This window comes from Dipodomys merriami, unplaced genomic scaffold (genome assembly GCF_024711535.1).
Source record: "Dipodomys merriami isolate MVZ:Mamm:240054 unplaced genomic scaffold, mDipMer1.0.p SCAF_213, whole genome shotgun sequence".
In the NCBI taxonomy this organism is placed as follows: domain Eukaryota; kingdom Metazoa; phylum Chordata; class Mammalia; order Rodentia; family Heteromyidae; genus Dipodomys; species Dipodomys merriami.
Genome location: NW_027203527.1, coordinates 1,204,926 through 1,221,487, shown reverse-complemented (window position 1 = coordinate 1,221,487; position 16,562 = coordinate 1,204,926). Strand labels below are relative to the sequence as shown.

The 16,562-nt window shown below is 38.3% G+C and overlaps 1 long non-coding RNA gene across 1 annotated transcript in view; it reads left to right on the top strand.

Annotated features, from left to right (window-relative positions):
- LOC138834371 (uncharacterized) overlaps window positions 1-3,541 on the top strand; it is a 147,242-nt gene extending 143,701 nt beyond the window's left edge. The window contains exon 4 of the long non-coding RNA XR_011374088.1: window positions 3,289-3,541. This is a non-coding gene — a long non-coding RNA (uncharacterized lncRNA). The remainder of the gene's footprint in view (window positions 1-3,288) is intronic.
- The last annotated feature ends 13,021 nt before the right edge of the window (window positions 3,542-16,562 follow it).

The following is a 16,562-nucleotide window of genomic DNA, read 5'->3' as shown; positions in this document are numbered from 1 at the left end:
CATTCAGATATGTAAATAGGCAAGCATGCCTACATTAGGAGACAGTGATGTCATCAAGTGCTTGCGTGTAAGTAGACAGTCATCATGTCTGTAAATATCACCAGCAATGTTGACATGGGTGACACAAATTTCTGAAATGGAAAACAATTTTTGATAAGGCTCTGAGCAAAACAAACTTCAACCTTTTCTCCATTTAGTTGTATTATTGAAAAGTGTAATAAATATTAAAGCATTTTAGATGTAAGAAATATCTTTGGATATATATAGAGACTTAGATTATGATCAACATGAAGGCTAGGCTAGCACTTTTGAATGTCAAGAGATGTGGTACTCCTACCCACTACATACCAGTAAGGTCTCTTTTTTCTCTCCAGTATTGGGAATTGAACTCAGGACTTGCAAGGCAGCTGATGCTGTGCCATTTAAGTCACAGCCCTTTTTTACTTTAGCTAGTTTTTAGATAGGATCTCACGATCCTCCTGAATGTGGCCTCCTGTGCAGCTAGGATGGCAGGCACAGGCCACTGAGCCTAGCTTGTTTGTTAACCTGAGAGAATGTGGTGGGGATGGGAGGGAAGGGTCTCACAAACAGCTTATGCTGGCCTGGAATAGCCATCCTCCCAATCTTTACCTCCCAAGTAGCTGGATTATAGGCATGAGCTCACCATGCCTGGTCCTCAATGAGTTTACTAACAAAAACAAAACCTGCAAAAAATCACTACCACAGAGTTTCAAAACACCCCCTCAGGCATTCTACCTTCATTAAGAATTGTTCTTGGAAGACAACTTTTAAGAGTTCAGACTATTTGGGGAAAAAAAAGAAAGAAAAGAAAGAAGCAACCCTAGGGGCTGAGGCATGGTTCAGTTGGTAGAGCACTAGACAATGAATAAATGCAGCAGGTACCAAGTTCAAGTTCCAGTCTAGGATCTGCAAAAAATAAAAATAAAAAGGAAAAAAGTTCAGAACACTTAAAGTATTGCAAAGCAAGGAACTATGCCAAAACGAAGTAACAACAAAAACCAATACCTGTGATTGTGTGTGTGACTGTGGGTATATGTGTTTGTACATACATGACAGTGTATGTGAATATATGTGAGGAAGCTTTCAATGTGTGTCCATTATCCATCTTCAGAGAACCTGGGTGCGCTGGTTTGTTTGGACATGGAACAGATGGAATATTTAGACTTGAAGAATTGTTCAAAAAATGCTATAATGCAATTGTACCGAGCTCTGGGTCTCACAATACCTGACTCTTTATAAGAGGTTCTGGCGAGCTGATTGGTTAACTCAAGGCTTTTGCACTAGCATTAGTTACCAGGTGGAATTTAAGAGACCCTACACCCTTTGGTTATCATACTACCTACATTTATTGCAGTCCATTTTACTGATATGATCATTCACTTTTTGCCAGGCATGGTGTCATATGTCTTTAATCCCAACCTTGGGAAGGTTGGGGCAGGAATACTGAGAGTCTGAAGCCAGCTTCAGCCAAATAGCAAGGGTCAGTGTCAAAAGCTTAACAGAGACATAGAAGATACACCTATAAACTTAAGTTGGTACAGCTGAATCAAGGGACAATGGTATCCACTCTGTGCTTTGCTCCTGGATACCATAGATGACAACATACATAACGTACTTATTGCTCGCCAAATATTACAATTCACTATCATTTTCCAGCTCTTCTCACAGTTAAGATTGGAACCATGTGACTAATTTAGGAGCATGCTCTGGGTAGAAATGACACACACATCATTACTCAATTGTAGCATAAGGTTTGAGTTCTTCATTTTCTCTCTTTCTGCCACAGCAAATAAGAAAGTTAAGTTCTCCCGGTAGTATGGCTACAGGTTGATACAGCCTCCATCCCTGAGTGACTGTGTAGAGCAGAGGTCCCCATGACTTATACTGAGCATGTTGCACCAACCCAAAATCCAGCTGACTGAAAAATAAAGAGATAAAGCCTTCTGAAATTGCTACTGTTTCTGCTGCCCAATCTATCCTTTCCTGCCCTAAATGATAGTTTAATCTTCATCTAAACTTTTTAATTTTGCTGGTACTGGGGAGTGAACTTAGGACCTTGTGAGCTCACTGGTCGGTCCTCCAGTCCTAATTTAATAAGTAAAAAGGAGCTAGTGCCCTGAATCATTTTCCCTTCACTTATAAATTCACTGCACTTTGTGCCACTCCTTAGTAGAGTCTGTGCTTTAGAGTATGTCACATGCTATGGACAATTTTAATATAGTATGTAATTGTCAATAAATCTGATTTTTGGAAATCTTAAAGAAAGATGTTTTATATTTATGGACTATTTCTTTAGTCGTTTTATTTTTAGGAAGCCTCTTCAATCATGTTATTGGCTTATGATAGGGAGGCAAACAGAACAAAATGTTAAGTGTAAAAGCTATTATAAATGTAATTGACTATGAAGGAATTTCCTAATAACACGTTACAACATATTCAACTAATGTACCTTGTGGTAAAATTATTTAAACAGTTTTTACACAAAATATTTTAAAATAATTTTGAGAATTGCTTTTACATGTAATCTAGAAACTACACATTAATAGGCTGTGTCTGAGTAGCCCATTAAATCTTATGTTTATTTCTTTTTGGAGATTGTTTCTTCCCTGATATTTAAAACAATATTATTTGATGGGAGAAACATGAGTATTAGAATCAGGATTAGACATATTTTAAGAAGCAAAAGGTTCTAAAAATGTTATTTACTTGAAAAGTCCATACTCTAGAAGTAGAGATTGTGGAGCTTTAATTTTAAAAATATAATTTAAATGATTTTTCCCCCTTATCTCTCATCTCTGATTTCCACTGAGTTGGCTTATTGTCAAAAGGCTTTTTCCTTTTGGTAGAAAAAGGAATTCAGGCGCTGGTGGCTCATGCCTGTAATCCTAGCTACATAGGAGGCTGAGACCTGAGGATCATGGTTCAAAGCCAGCCCAGGCAGGAAAGTACATGAGACTTTCTCCAATTAACCACCAGAAAACTAGAAGTGGCGCTGTGGCTCAAGTGGTAGAGTGCTTGCTTGCGCTGAAGAGCTGAGGGACAGCGCCCAGGCCCAGAGTTCAAGCCCCACGACCAAAAAAAAAAAAAAAGGAATAGATTCTAAATTGATGCTTTCAAACTTTCATACAACAAAAAAGAGAGGAAAAAGCCTTATAATTTTCTTCAGAAAAATCCACCTGTTTGTTTCTGATAGGTTGTGGTTGTATCATGTAACACTGCTGATTTCTTTTTATTTTTTAATTTGCAAATTTATTGCTCTTTTCCCAGGAGCATACTATGGGCCAGGCCTGGGTCCCATACCAACCTCCTCTGCAATCAAAACACTCATGCCATTTGGTTTGAGGCTAGGGAAGCGTTGGCTCCTTGAAGGTACTTTCACTATGATGAGAATGCTGCAAGAGTTTAAAGCAATGCATTTCCACCACAGATTTGGGCATGTTTGAATTTGAAACGTCTTCCTATCTCCATGACCTTATGTAAGTTATTTATTCTTTCTGAAACCAACCATATTCATCTGTACAATGATACAGATGGGAGGAGGAAAGCCCCTTTGGAGTTCTTGTAATAATATGATGAATAAAACAAGGTAAAGTGTCTTATTTAATGTGAACGACAGGAAGTACTCAGTAAATGGCAGCCAGAGTCCAGTTCCCTCGGTATTTATTAAAGAGTGAGTGTACATTTCATGTTTACGACTGCTGTGGTTGTGGAAAGCTTGACAGCACCCCTTGCCTTTTCCTCTCTTCCCTCAAAGAGCAAATCTCCTTGCCTGGCTGAGCAGAAGAAGGTGAGCCAGGCCATTAGCATCGTTAAATTGCACACCTGTGATACGCATCAAAGCAGCTGTGTTTATTATCATAAATCCACCAACCTTTCCACAGTAATTTCTCACTCATTATGAGGAGGTAGAGAGTTGTATTTTATTTGATTTTAAATATATCCCCTCTAATTGCTTCATGAGAAAATGAACTTGACGTTGGCCCTGTGCAACATTCATAGTCTTGACTTCCTTAGCTTCCCTAGAGACTCCATAGGCGTTTAGCTTTGCCTTTTGTACTACTTCTCTATTGAATATGAAATCTGAAGCCAGACAAGAGACTGCCATTCTACAGTACCATATATTTTGTTAATAATGATGAGCTAAATTTTGTAATCTCTATATTGAATATATTTTTTAAAAATAGCACTTTAGCATTTTCTCATTAATCTTCATAATGTAGTGTTTCTCCTGGAACTTCATTACTTAACCAATATGAAGACCATTTAACATCTAACTACCGCTACTCACTCTTAGGAATTCATTTTCATCTTATCCTGTTTTTGAATAAGAGGAAAAAGGGAAAGCTAAATGCAAACTCCTTCAAGTTCCCTTCCAGCTAAGTTTCTGCATGGGATTTAGACACCAATCAGATGCACTTGAGCACAATTTGGGAAGGGCTATGAGGGGAAGCTGCACATCTCAGCTTCAACTGGTTGTGTAAGCACAGTTAGGAGGGATGTAGATCCTAGAGTTTGGCCAGAGGCTCAGTGGATTGTGAGAGGTGTCTGTTGTTCATGCTAGTTCGATGGCATGGAAGACTTACATTCTTAGAAGGTCATCATTGTTCCATTGGTGCTGTTGTTCTGGAACTGGTGGTTTTCTGATCACAGAAGAGCCAGCATACCCCTAGGTAGCATCCTTTTATAGGATGGCCTTGAGAATTTCCTGAAAACTCATCCATAAGACTCTTCCTTCATCCATTCCAGTGATATTAAAACCAGTTGATATATTATAACAAATCTGATCCCATGTAAATTTGCACTGTGGACACTGGGTTATTTTTGCAACTTAACACTGCAATTTCATGAAAATTATATCCTCAATTGTTGATGTCCTTCATAAATTGAATTGCAGCTAGATGCAGGAATTAGCATTTCCTCCTCTAAAGAGTCAAAACAATTTCTATAATCATGACCAAAAGTCCTTTGGTTCTTTTCTAATCTCAAGAAGTCTGTTGTCTGTAAACTTTCTAATAATGATATGAATATAATGGAATTTTTCAAAAGTGGGAAAATAAGAAAATCAGTATATTTTGGAAAGGTACTTAGAGAAAGGGATGAATTAAGAGTCATATGTATAAGATATTGCCAGGTTATTTGCATTTGAAATCCAAATTCCATAATATAAGTGATAAAGATCAAGTCTACTGTTTTTCAAACTAATAATCAACTTTCCAATAATATGTTGATAATAATAGGACATCCCATAGTTTGGGAAGCTGTATTTTAGTGATATAATTTAGTGTGACAAAAGCCAAGAGGAGGAGGTTTAGAGAAAAGTGCTAAAGAAAGATGTTGACATGGCTGTTTGTGTAGAAACTTCCCATTAATTCAGAGAAGAAACTTTTGTATACGAGCTTTAAGATGTATTACAAAGGGATAATTGGTGCCTTGAAGACCAAATTAAACAACACAAATAAAAAAGAAATAAAGCTTCAGTTATTCTTTACACCTTGCTGGGTTGATAGAAAATCAAACTGAAAACAGGAAAATGTTGATTTGGGAATGTCTTCAGGGTTTCTGATCTGTAGTTGGGTTGGTTTTAAATGTAACACCAGATGTAATAACCCTCGATTACCCCTCCCTCTGTCCTGGGGGATTCTCACAAGTACCTTGAGGAGACTATGAGAGAGAAAGAGAGAGGAGAGAGAGAAAGAGAGAGAGAGGAGAGAGAGAAAGAGAAAGAGAGAGAAGAGAGAAAAAGAGAGAGAGAAAGAAAGAGAGAGAGAGAAAGAGAGAGAGAGTGTCCTTGGAAAATCTAATCAACAGTTGAGTTATTTAGAGGAAAAAGAAATGGAGTTTGGAAAGTTCCATGAGGAATATCAAGGTTTTTCTATATTCCAGAGGCCACTGAACAGAGTAATTTGGGGCCCATTTGGTGTACTTAAAGGGATTTTGATAGACATGTGAGGAAAGAAATGAGATTATGGTCTGCTGAGTGGTAAATGTAAGAAATTGAGACTAAGTATACACCCTCCTGAGAAGATAATAATAAAAGAAAGAATGATGGAGTAATTGCTTGGGCACTGTACTGAGGACATTTGAGGGTGTTCCTTCATGAAAAAGTGCCAGAGAAGACAGAGAAAACAATCTGACAAGTGCAATGAAGATAAATTATGCTTATAATAAAATGATGATTGTAATTATTGAAATAACATATATTCAAGTGCAATGAAGATTTCTTATACTTGCAAGAATATCGTTCATCTCTTTTCCCTTTTACAATTTCAGTATGTCCCCACCACTGCCATGTATCTTATGTAAACTAAACCAACTGTTGAAAAATGCAAAAGCTCCGATGAGGTAATATGTGCTCAAATGAGAGGAAAAAAATCTAAGGGAAAGCAAAGATAAGGTGCAAACAAGTGAGTGAAGTCAAAATAATATTGGGATCTGTAATCCCAACTACATGAAAGTAAGAGATTAAGAGGTCTGGGGTCAGGCTGGGCAAAATATTAGTGAGACCCCCCCCCCATTCAACCAATACACCAGGCCTGACTATAATTCAAGCTTTATGGGAGGGGATAGGTAGGTGGATCATGATTCAGGCAAAACCAAAAGACCCCAACCCAACATAACTAAGGCAAAAAGAGACATGGGTATGATTCAAGAGGTTCAATACCTGCTTACCAAGCATAAGGCCCTGAGTTCAAAACTCAAGTACTATGAGTGTGCAAGAGAAAAGGAGACTGACAGAGATAGAGAGAGACAGACAAAAGATGGTAGAGAAAGAAGGGTAGGAAAGGAAATAAACGAAATGCAGTATAAGGAGTAAATGGGAGTTTAAGAATCTGTTGCCATTCATAATTAATTCAATGTCCTTGCAAATTCTGAGCTACAAGATATGGAAACAAGAGTTTTGGGTTTTTTGGATTCTTTTTGTGTAGTGTGCAGTTATGTTTTTTCTTTCAATTTTCCCCCTTTGGCTTAACCCCTGTTGTCACTGTTTTTGATTTCAGTATCCTTTGTCTTGTATACAAGTTGATCCGAGTTGGAGAAGGGAAGGGAAATCACAGAAATGGTGAGACAAAGGACAAAGAGTGAACCAATGCCACAGTGATACTCACTAGACGCTGTGTTAGAAATAAACCTTACAACTTCAGGGAGAAGGGAGGGGTAGGAGAGAGGGAAAGCAGAGAAAATGAGGGGGAGGGTAACAATGTTCGACAAGACTGTACTCATTCCCTTACGTATAGCCCCTCTGTATATCACCTTTACAATACAAATAAAATTCTATAATGGAATTATTCTAATCTTGAATGAATGGCTTTAAGGACACAAGAATGTATGAGTCATGACCCAGATTAAGTCTCAAATAGTGTTCTCATTATGAAGCCTATATAGAAACCCACAGTTTAGTAGCATAAAACAATCTAAGCCTATTAAGGCTTTGTGGGGATTGTATTGCCAAAAATACCCCCCATCAACTCATAGTTTAAAAACCTAGACTGTAATAAGCTTGAAAACAGTCCCCAAGCTTGTACCAGCTGATAGGGCTGAACACCTCTGAGCTGGTCCACGCTATGGTAAAGACAATACTCTACGGCCTGTTTCAAGTGTGGCCATGGAAGATGACAGAGAAGGAAGAATCCTAAAAGGAAGCATTAAAGGTGATGGAAAATAATAGGAAAATGGAGCTCCTGCCTGAGTCAGGCCAAGGGCAGCCATCCATTCCAACCACAGGATACCTTCGCATGCCTATGGGATTTCACCAGTGTTAGGGCCATTGTATGTATCCCCTTCTCTACTTTTCTAAGTGTAAGTTGTTATGGCTATTCGGTCCTTGCTCTGCTGCTGCAGGCTGATGTGAGAGCATGAGGTGACTAGAAACCTGACTACTTAGCTCACAACTCATGCGAGGAGCCACATGAAGATCTGAGGTCAAGAGCAGCTCATCACCGGGACAGGCTGCACTCGGCAGTGGAATCAGTCACAAAGGGACCTTTGATTGTCCTGCTTGCTGGGGACAGGAGCGTGTTCTGTTTGTGGGAAGACTAGTAGGTTAGAGTATAGCTATCAGCCAAATCCCTTCCCTTCCCTGGGCAACGGTGTGGCTTGAACTTCCCCCCAAATGGGATAATGTAGCACAATTTATTATAAGATTTATAAGCAGATTAATTGATTTCAATTTTTTGTTTTGAATTTAATATGTTTTTTTCTGAATTTCAAAAGGTTGTACAAGGGTATGACAATTTAATGTGTCCATCTAAGTGGCTAGATCTTCCTGTTCAGAGTGTATTTCTTAGGGATTTTTATTTACCCTAACAAACAATAATGAAGCTTATGTGAAATAGTTTAATCCTTGAATTCATCTGTGTGTTTACTATCTCCACTCAGTCAATGACTTGGTTTGTTCTGCTGATCAAACTGGAAGAAGTGAATTAAATGAGTTAAGTGCAATATTTCCAAGCACTGAAAAGAACTAATGCTTGATCATAACAAATGAGTGTTCATTCAAGAAAGAAATTACATTGTTATGAATAGTATCATGTTCCTATTCAATTACCATGATATAGATCAATTTTTATCAATCCCAGCACTTACCTGGACAGCAATTCTAATGTCCCCTCTCTGTATGATTCACATTTATCTCTCCCATACCCAGCGCCCAGCAATATGTCTCACATATAGGAAAGGAACTGAGCTTAATTGGAAAATGTGAAATTTTGAGTGATACAGCACAAGACCAAGGACCTTTTAAGTATTTATTTATCTAGCAACAGTAGTTTTATTCCCTTCCTGGAAAAGTCATTTTATAATTGAAGGGACATATTTGCTGATGATTCATTTGAAATGTCTATATCTCATTTCATCCATTAATCATAATGAAGTTTTAATTTCATGTTTAAGAGGACCTAGAATAGTGAATCGTGATGAAAGTGTTTAACTAGCCTACCATTCTATTATGATGTTGAAGGAGAATAAAAGATATTTGGTCTTGTTCTTAAAAATCAAAATGAGTATTTTTCTCAAAATCATTGAGATTATTAAAGCTGTGTTGTGTATTTTTTAACTATTCTTATGTTATTTCTAGTTTTTGGTCTTCAAGGAAGGCATGACTAATTCCATAGAACAGAATGGGGATCCAAGGTGGAAATGATTTAATCCCATACCGTTTTGCAGTGAGGTAGAGCTATGCTGAGAGCTGGAAGATCACTGACAATTTTCCTCCTCTCACTCACTCCCTGGTCCTTAATGCTTAACAGCTGCATTAACTCAAGGGTGTCATTTAGCAGACTGAAGGATGCTTTGCTCTTCTCAGCATGTCTGGTATATCAACATATGCCCCCTTGGCCTCTTACCTCCCCAAGTTCCTACAGGTGACAGGTGCTTGAAGAATAGAACTGTACATACTTCAGAACCACCAAACCCAGAACCTGGGCCTCACAATCTTGTGTTTTCTCTCACCCAGACCATCTCATACCTTACAACAAAGTGAATTAGTGTACAGAAGTGAAGAGTAGTCCATTCAAATTCCTCTCTTTCCTTTATCCCAGCTTTAAAAAAAAAAAAGAATTCTCAGACACTTTTTCCCTTAGGAAGTAAAGGCTTGAAGTCAGCAACTATAACAGGGCCTTGAACTCTCTCAATGGCCAACCTTCTGTACTGGTTGTGATGTCATGAATAATTATTAGAAAACTTTCTGGTCCAATCACTCCCAAATGTGTCAGCACACACAAAACAACCTCCCAGTAAGCTTATGATTTCTGTTGTGATATTAACTCATAACTTTGGATATATGTGTATATCTAAAATTACTTGTAGGGCTGAGGATGATAGCTCAGTGGTGGAGTAATTGCCTAGTATCTGTGAGGTCCTGTGTTTGACATGTAAAACTACAAAAAAAATAAAATAAACAAGAAGTCAAAGGGCTCAGATGTAGCTCAGTGGCAAAGTGCTTGCCTAGTGAGTACAATATCCTAGGTTCGATCCCTGGTACCAAAAAGAAAAGGCAAAATAAATACAATTTTAAAAAGTCAAAAACATTTTTAAAGCCAACTCACAGCTGTTTGCTGGTGGCTCAAACTTTTACTGAAAGCTAGCTCTCTACCACTTGAGCCACAGGTCCACTTCTAGCTTTTTTGGTAGCTTATTAGAGATAGGAGTCTCATGGACTCTCCTGCCTGGGCTGGCTTTGAACCACAATCCTCAGATCTCAGCCTCCTGAGTAGATAAGATTGTAGGTGTGAGCCACTGGCACCTGCTTGAAAATGAATTTTTTTCAAGCATCTCATAGACTTCTAATTTAGCTAATAGAAATACAAGGAGTGGGGGAGTGAGGAGGGTATGTCTTCCATAACATTAACAACTTTCTCAAATAGGCAATGTTGCCACTTTAGTCAGTTTGGTTGTCAGGTTGCTAATCTCCTCCTTACTCAGGCATTACTTAATATATAATACTTAAGAAAATAGATCATGATAAATCTCACTGTTTTGGAGACATGGTCATGTCATGTAGCCTAGGCTTAATAATTCACAATGCTCCTGCCTCAGCATCCTGAGAGCTAGGATTACAACTGTGTACCACCACATCCACATATATCTTAGAATATTTCCTCAAGGCCTGTGTGTATGTGTGTGTGTGTGTGTGTATGTGTGTGTGTTTATGTGTGTGCACATACACATTTGCACATACATTTTGCAACCTCAATATTATTGATGCTTTGGGCCAGTGAATTCTTTCTTTGGAGGCTCTCCTGTTTGTAAGATGCTAGTAGAACTTTATTGTGATATGAAAAAATATCTCGGCTGGGAAGGTGGCTCAATGGTAGAGCGCTTGCCTCACATGCATGAGGCCCTGGGTTCAATTCCTCAGTACCACATAAACAGTGAAAAAAAAAGGCTGGAAATGGCACTGTGTCTCAGTGATAGTAGGCTAGCCTTGAGCTGAAGAGCTCAGGGACAGTACCCAGCACCAGAGTTCAAGCGCCATGACAAAAAAAAAAAAAATCTCCAGATAGTGCTGAATTTTCTTGGCGAGGGGTGGGAGTGGGGGGGAAGGACACTCCAGTTTGGTAACCACTAATATAGAGTAATTATTCAATCACTTTCCTATCACTGGAGATTCAGGTGGTTTTCTACTTTTTCTAACACTGCAGTAAAAATTCCTATGCAAAAAAATAGCTTTTGTTTCTGTATTATAGTTTAATCAGATGACTGAAGATCAGATGATGTGGCAGCATTGTCAAAAGACTGGCTAATGGCTTGTAGCGATTCACCCCGCTGCCACCACATCTGGGACCACTCTTGCTGTCAGTCACGGAAAAATGACCATCATAGTTTTGCTAGTCAGGTATACAGAAAATGACATCACAATGGTGTTTTTATTTCAATTCTCCTGGCTATTTATGAGCGTGTATTGCTTAGCTTTTCATGTCTCATGAAACACCTATTTGTATTCTTTGTCTCTTTTTATGGGTTACCTGTGTCTCCTTTTATCATCGAGTTGTTTGATGATAAATGGTTAGTAATATTAATTATTTTTCATAAGCATTACAAGTAGACAAGTAATATCTGTCTTTAAGATTGGATTTTAGATACAACAATTGTCTTTTAAATTTGATATTAGATGCAATATCCTCCCCCCTCTCATTTTCAGGGTCATCCTTAATATAAGGTAGCTAAAAGGTGGAGATTTGCTCAGAGTTGCAGCTTAGGGAAACAGAGCAAAGGCCCTTAAGGATCTCTGTTGGAGGCTTCCTCCTAGCCCAGCCTTGACTTCAGGGAGTTATTTTTCCCATTTTGGCTTTAGCCTTCCACACTCCATCTGTGCATGTTTACAACACAGGATAGACTCAACTTGAAAACTCAAGGCAGGGAAGTATAATAAAACAATCATAATACAAAACATCACCACTGTGTTTTCCTCACCCTTTCCTGGCAGTTCCAGCATCAAAAACAGTACTGGAAGAGAGATTGCTGTCCCCCTGGAATATCAAGGGGTACCCGAGATAGAGCAGATGGCTGTGGGGCATTCCTGGCTGGGAATTTTGCCAGCAAGCACTCAGTAAAGAGGTGCATAGATGGTCTGAGAAAGACAGCCAAGAGACTAATATGTTCAGCTAGCATAATGCCTTTTCACAAATGGCTGGGCTATTTATTCACAGCAGAAGGAAACCGGGCTTTTAGAGGCTCTGCCTAACACCTTAAGCATCATATTGCACTGCAAATCCCTTCCCTGGAAGAAAATGAAACATTCTCTGAAACATCATCACATCTGCTAAAATCCTGTTTCTGAAAACAAAATCATCCAAGTAGCTAGTCTCTGTATGAATACCTCTAGCCAACTAATTTCTACAAGTACAATTTGCAACACTATTTAATAAATGTCTGCAGCTCAAAACCTAGAAAAATGCTAAACTGTGACCAAGAGCTTGTATAATGGAACAAATAATATGGAAGCCAGATAGCACATTTCTGCTGCATCATTCTATTCTGTTTCTGCATTGCTTTGGGAAAGCCAATGAAAGCATGAACATATGCTAATGCCTGGACATTCTGAACATACATTGATACAAAATGGGTGACACACACTGGGAAATTTTAGCTTAGAGGAAAAAGAAGTGCTTTTCGGAAGTTTATCTGGATGACTAAGGCAGTGATTTTTCAACCAGGATAGTAGGAGGTGGGAGGAGAAGATATTTTAAAACTACGAATCTCATCCAGGATTCGGGTACATTCCTTTATAAGGCAACCCATCAACCACCTCCACACAAAGTGGTGATTAGGTAAGCCAGGTGGAAATGGGTGATACCTTAGGTCCGTTGGGTATTGGAGAAGATTGACAACTGATTATTTAAAATTTCGAAAAATTTTTTCAAGTAGGAATAGGTCTGACAAATTCACACATGTAAGTGTGCACGTAATTTTAGAGATAAGTAAATAAGAAATTGGCTCTTTGACAGGTCTAAGAAGACTTTGCTTGTAACAGTCCATTCATTACCATAAGCCACTAATACATCGATGTTTATTGGGGATAAAAATCAGCAGAATATCAGCTTAGTATTCAACCTTCAACCTGGCATCTTTTAAAAAGAGCTCTGGGCCAGGCACTTGTGACTCATATTTGTAATCCTAGCTACTGAGGAGGCTGAGATCTGAGAATCATAGTTTGAGCAACCTCAGGCAGGAAAGTCCATGAGACTCTTATCTTCAATTAACAACCAGAAAGCTGGAAGTAGAGCTGTGGCTCAAGTGGTTGAGTGCTAGCCTTGAGCACAAAAGCTCAGAGACAATGTCTAGGTCCTGAGTTCAAGCCCCAAGATCAGTGTACACACTCCCCTTCCCTCTTCATCCATAAAAGCTCTGGGAGGAACCATGAGGCTGATTCTGTCATCAGAACAGGTTTCTGAAGTGGGTGTGATCTTCACTTCAGTCTTGAGCCCTTTAATTCCAGAGACAGATTTCCATCCAGGAGACCTGGGATGGAGTTTCTATGGTGATTACTTCATAAGGTTGAAGGGCCAGGGAAATCATTTAAAAGAAAAATATTTTATTTTATTGTAAAAATACTGTACAGAGGGGTTACAGTTACGTGAGCAAGGTAATCAGTACATTTCCTATCAAGCATTGTTACCTCCTCCTTTGTTTTCCCCCCAAAGAAACATAGGTCCTATGGTTTTCCTTATTTGCAATAACTAGCATATGTCTGGGACAAGCAGAAAATGTCAAAAGCTATGTACATAGGACCAGATAAGATGATATTAAGAAAAATGAATCCCAAGATAGGGACACAAGTGGTTTTTGTCTTGCTTGCTATTGTTCCTAACATATTTATAATGTACCATGTGATTTTTTTTGTTTCTTGGTATGTTCCTCCTCTACGGTATAACCCCTGTTTTCACTGTATTTGATGTTGGTGCCTTGCATCTTGTATATACACTTCTCTAGCTTGGGGAGGGGAAGGAAAAAAACAAAATGCTTAAATAGGGATACAGGTTGACCCATTGTAACAATGAGATGTACAAGACACTATGTTGAAAACCGAACTTTACAATTCAGGTCGGGGGTGGGGGTGAGGGAAGGAGGGAGTGTGGGGGAAAAACAAAATATTTTAATAATTACCTATTTCTTTTCAAACATTCCAAGAAATTCTGAATAACTAAAAAAGGCTTTATTTCTTAATATATGTAACCATCAATTGACCTTGTATATTTTTTGCAAAGGATATCTACATAGTTTGTCTTTATTCAGTAATTTTCTAGCCAGACAAATTTCTTTGATCAGGGGCTTGTTTTCCTTTATTCTAATAAAGTTCCTTTTGGAAAAGTTTCCACTTTATGTATCTATGAGATAGGGATTGAGTAGCCACCCACGAGTTTTTGGAAGAAGCCTAAATAAGAGTCATTTGTTCCATGTAAGAATGATAATGATGCTGTGTGCATCAGAAAGGTCCTTAAGGGGTATGTGCTCCGCCCATCACTTCCATGGTTCCACAGGTCAACATCCACATGGTTAGCAGCTATATTGTGACTGGTTCTCTCAGGGCAATCTCACTGCGAAATGAATCTCTCTTTGAGTAGAGAAAGCTACTAAACCTTGTGTATGGATCTTTCTCTGGGTAAGACTTAAAAATAATGATATTTAACAATCAGTATGGTAGTATTAATTATTTCAGAAATCAACTATTTAAACATTTTCTTTAAATAAACTAAACAGCAAAGCATGGCTTAGGCAGATTATTATAAGTATGCAAATTATCTATCAGAGAGTTTTAGAAATGACTTGATGAATCTTCAAAATTGTAGGTATGATCTTTTGTTTGGCCTGTCATAGGTTAGGTGACGCCCTGCAGTTACAGGTAAAAAGGGCTCCATCAACCCCTTCTAACAACCTCTTGTTAGATGGATCACTATTTGATCCCTGGCTCTTCATGTGCTTTTGCAGCCAGTTACCAGGCCTCTGGCCTGCCCTTTACAGCCAGGTACACACCCGATACAGAAGCCAGCATGTTTTGAGTGATCTGGACTTAGAGAGCCTGTGTCTCAGATCCTGCTGGAAATGGCACCCACTTCGGCATGCCCTTGGCTCCTCTGACTTAGCTGCAGCAGAAGAGAGGCACTTGTTTCTTTTAGCTCTGCCACTGTTCCCTTGATCCACAACTATCTTCAGGGGTTGCTCCCAGGCCAGGTCATTTGCCTGTACTTGGGCATCAGGTGACAGGTGGTTTCAGGAAATCATTCTTGTTCAAGGTGCTGAATGCTTTCTCAGCATCTTCTAGTCAAATAGCAATTACATTTAAAATTAACCCACAGAAGACTTTCTGATAGATGAATATATTCAGTGTCCCTATTATGTGGGTCACACTGCAACAGGAGGCCCAATTGTTAATTGTCAGATGACATTCTCTAACAATCAGTTTAAATTAATGAGATGGCACATTAAAATTACATTGTTAATTTCATTTACTCTTTTTAAAAAGTGTTATATTCTTCATTATTGGTACAGAAGTGTTTCAGTACTTTAATAACTTGCTCAGGGCCTTTACCAAATATTTGAATTTTAGTTTCCCAAATGTTAAGGCCCAAGTAAGATAAAGGCAGTTTAGCCATTAGTTTATAAGATCCAAAGCAAATCTACTGAAATAGTAAATCTTTAATTACACTTGCTTCTGTTTTTCAAAAGCATTTCTAAAATCTTTTGACTAATGCAAAATATAAATATTTTTTATTAAATAATATCACTTGTAATTAGTGTTATTGGTTAACTGTTAACTGATACATAGAAAAATGTGATTTATCTAGGTGCAGGAACAATATTTTATTGTTTGTTCCTCTTCTAGTATGTAAACAGGGACCAAACTCTGAATGTGCACCATTTGTTGAATGAACAAATGAATGAATGACTTCTTAAGCGTTGTTGTCATTGAAGGTTGGGAATTGTCTTTTGTAGAGGAAACTGTGGTTTTTGAACTGTCTGGGTTTTGAGCAGAATCCTAGCATCTCTCTACACTTATCTGTCCTGTAGCCTTGGGCTTGTCATTTAACTTGTATGTGCTTCTGTTGTGTAGTGGTAATAATATTTATATTGCAGAATTATCATAATATATTATTAACAAAATGTGTAATGCTCCAGGCATATAGTAACAATGATACAATGTAGAAACCTTGTCATATTACTGATCACTCACATTATTCACTGAATATATTCTTTAAGGATAGTTCAATGTATCTCAGTACATAAAAGGAAAACACTCTCAATATACTGCAAACCAATGGGAAAAGGTTAAATTGGAATTAAACACTGTGGTTTGCCCAATTCTTAAATTGTTTGTGAAATATTTCTAAGAGAACTAAGGCTTTCTGAAGAGCAGCTCATATGGCATCATTTATTGGTGCTTTGTATTAATGGAGAGCCGGGTTAGCTGTGTATATGAAGTACACAATCAGTTCACTACCAGCTTTGCACTGGACATGCTCAGAGAAGCCCACAGGAAGCTTCGACTAGGTCTCCTTCTGCTCAGAATAAACAGCAGTGTAGCACAGATATTATATAAAGCTTCA